The following is a 3,456-nucleotide window of genomic DNA, read 5'->3' as shown; positions in this document are numbered from 1 at the left end:
AGTTGGCCCAATTTATTTTATATTGTGAAAGATAATGTTGCGCCGAGTAAATTGATACCCAACAAAATTGCTTCCGCTCATGGAATGGCGACAAACTTTTACCCTTTAAAATCTCCATAGGTGACGTTTAAAAAATTCTACAGGTTGCATGTTTTGAATTAGAGGAGGTCTAGGGCTAGAATTATTGCTCTCGCTCTACCAATCGTGGCGATACCTCATATGTGTGGTTTGAACACCTCTTTCATATGCGGGCGCTGCTCACGTATGCGTTCGCTTCTGCACGTGAGCTTGGCGGGACAGGGCAAGTTTCTGGCACCTTACTTTAGCTGGCTCCTAGATTCCAAGCAAATTTGTCAAGCCCTGCCATAATTATGAGTGGCAAGGCATTGTCACCGGGATGAAGTTGTGGACAGGCACAAGTTAGGAGATGGATGCAATGGCTTTATCAATGCCTAGAAGCACAGTAAAGTCTATTGTAAAGAAGTGGAAGGTATTTGGTAGAACACAGACTCTCCCTGGATCAGGACGTCGCTCCAAACTTGATGAAAGAGCCAGGAGGAAACTGGTCAGAGAGGCCACCAAGAGGCCTACAGAAACTCTGAAGCAGTTGCAGGAATTGATGACAAAGAGCGGTCATTGTGTGCATGTGACAACAATATCACAAATCCTCCACAAATGTGGCTTGTATGGGACGGTTGCAAAAAAAAAAGCCACTCAAAGGCCACTGAGCCTTACCAAAACGCACCTTGAAGATTCTGAGGCCACATGGGAAAAAAGGTGTTATGGTCAGAAGAGACTAAAGTGGAATTATTTGGCCTCAACACCGAACTATATGTCTAGCGGAAATCCAATACAGATCACCAACCAAATAACACCATTCCTACTGTAAAGCATGGGGGGTGGTAATAGCCTGTTATGGGGGGTGGTAATAGCCCGTTATGGGGGTGGTAATATCCTGTTATGGGGGGTGGTAATATCCTGTTATGGGGGGTGGTAATATCCTGTTATGGGGGGTGGTAATAGCCTGTTATGGCGGGTGGTAATAGCCTGTTATGGGGGGTGGTAATAGCCCGTTATGGGGGTGGTAATATCCTGTTATGGGGGGTGGTAATATCCTGTTATGGGGGGTGGTAATATCCTGTTATGGGGGGTGGTAATAGCCTGTTATGGCGGGTGGTAATAGCCTGTTATGGCGGGTGGTAATATCCTGTTATGGCGGGTGGTAATATCCTGTTATGGCGGGTGGTAATAGTCTGTTATGGCGGGTGGTAATAGCCTGTTATGGGGGGTGGTAATAGCCTGTTATGGGGGGTGGTAATAGCCTGTTATGGGGGGTGGTAATAGCCTGTTATGGGGGTGGTAATAGCCTGTTATGGGGGTGGTAATAGCCTGTTATGGGGGTGGTAATAGCCTGTTATGGGGGTGGTAATAGCCTGTTATGGGGGGTGGTAATAGCCTGTTATGGGGGTGGTAATAGCCTGTTATGGGGGGTGGCAATAGCCTGTTATGGGGGGTGGCACTGGCAATAGCCTGTTATGGGGGGTGGCAATAGCCTGTTATGGGGGGTGGCAATATCCTGTTATGGGGGGTGGTAATAGCCTGTTATGGGGGTGGTAATATCCTGTTATGGGGGGTGGTAATATCCTGTTATGGGGGGTGGTAATAGCCTGTTATAGGGGGGGGGTAATATCCTGTTATGTGGGGGGGTGGTAATATGCTGTTATAGGGGGGGGGGGTAATATGCTGTTATGGGGGGGGGGGGGTAATATCCTGTTAGGGGGGGGGGGGGGGGGGTGGTATCCTGTTATGGGGGGCGTGGTAGTATCCTGTTATGGGGGGCGTGGTAGTATCCTGTTATGGGGGGGGGTGGTAATATCCTGTTATTGGGGGGGGGTGGTAATATCCTGGTATGGGGGGGTGGTAATATCCTGGCATGGGGGTGTTTCTCTGCAGCAGGGACTGGAGCACTTGTCAGGATAGAAGGAAATAATAAATGGGGCAAAGTACCCTAAAGTTCTTGAGAAAAATCTGCTGCCCATTGACAATTTTTTGGTAGAGGGAAGACGGTTTACCTTCCAACGTGACAATGACCCAAAGCACACAGCAACAATGAGCACACAGGGGTTGAAGGAGAAAAAGGTGAATGTCCTTACATGGCCTAGTCGGAGCCCAGACCTAAACCCCATTGACAATCTGTGGAGTGACTTGAAGACTGCAGCCCACAAACATTCGCCATCAAATGTAACGGAACTTGCGCAGTTCTGCAAAGAAGAAGGTGTAAAGTTGGTAGAGACAAATCCCAAAAAAGACTAAAGCAATTCAAGTAAATACAAAATACTGAGATAAGGGGGTGATCCTTTTTCCAACTCGGTGATTCTGTTTTTGATTTTTTTTCTGACGTGTTGGTGTTCTATCTTTCACTTGCATGTTCTATGTTGCACTGGGTAACCACAGCTGGATAAAACCAAAACTGTGCCTGTCTTCATTTCAGACTGGAAAGCAACAAAATGTGATTATTTTATAGGCGGGTGATTCTTTTTTATACACACACATTTTTATGTATGTAATTTACTTGTAAAATCCTCCTATGTGTAGACATCCAAAAGCCCTGAGACTGTTGCTGGGCACCGCCATCTTGGTTGTGATGTCAGCAGCTCCAGCAGACTCAGAGCTGTCACTGAAGTGACACTCTTATCAGGGGTCTCAAACTGGCGGCCCTCCAGCTGTTGCGAAACTACAAGTCCCATGAGGCATTGCAAGGCTGACAGTTACAAGCGTGACTCTAACAGGCAGAGGCATGATGGGACTTGTAGTTTTTGCAACAGCTGGAGGGGCCGCCAGTTTTGAGACCCCTGCTGTATACAGTGTTCCCCCTTCACACCTCCCCAGCAGCTATCTAAGAGTGGAGGAGCTGCACCAGCACAGACAGCAATTAGATCCTCCAAGAGGAGGAGGGGGCTATGACATGCATGGAGGGAGGGGGCTGGGCTAAAGGATTTACTGTTCCTGGGGTAGTCACATTTTCTAAGCACATTGCAAGTGAATAAAAAAAAAAAAAAATCAATTAAAGCTTAAAATCATTAAAAACCAAAACGATATATATTGCAGCCTACCCATTCTCAAATGATGTTGGTGCAGTTGTTTGTTTTTTGTTTTTCCCACAACTATTTTTAACCTGGTGATCCAAGATAAAGATTTTGAAAGAATAAATAAAAGCCAATGTAAAGTGGTTTGTCGCCTCCCATGTAATCTGATACATTCTGCTGGAGAGCTTGTGCTTTTGAAAAATGGACTTGCTAGTTGGATCACCAGATGAAAATAGAAAAAAATAAAATTAATGCAGCCATCACATCAAAGAGTTGGTAATCGGCAATATAATAAATGCTTGCTTTTTTGGGTTTACTGCCTCTTTAACCGCTTGCCGACCAGCGCACAGCGATGTACGAGGGCGCGGCT

The 3,456-nt window shown here is 46.3% G+C and overlaps 1 protein-coding gene across 5 annotated transcripts in view; it reads left to right on the top strand.

The window, feature by feature from the left end:
• Positions 1-3,456, top strand: part of TMEM39A (transmembrane protein 39A) — a 100,955-nt gene that overhangs the window by 72,330 nt on the left and 25,169 nt on the right. The gene's annotated exons all lie outside the window — the stretch shown is intronic.

The sequence above is a fragment of the Rana temporaria genome, chromosome 2, assembly GCF_905171775.1.
Source record: "Rana temporaria chromosome 2, aRanTem1.1, whole genome shotgun sequence".
In the NCBI taxonomy this organism is placed as follows: Eukaryota; Metazoa; Chordata; class Amphibia; order Anura; family Ranidae; genus Rana; species Rana temporaria.
The sequence above is the reverse complement of the archived record's forward strand: the minus strand, read 5'-3'. Positions and strand labels throughout refer to the sequence as shown.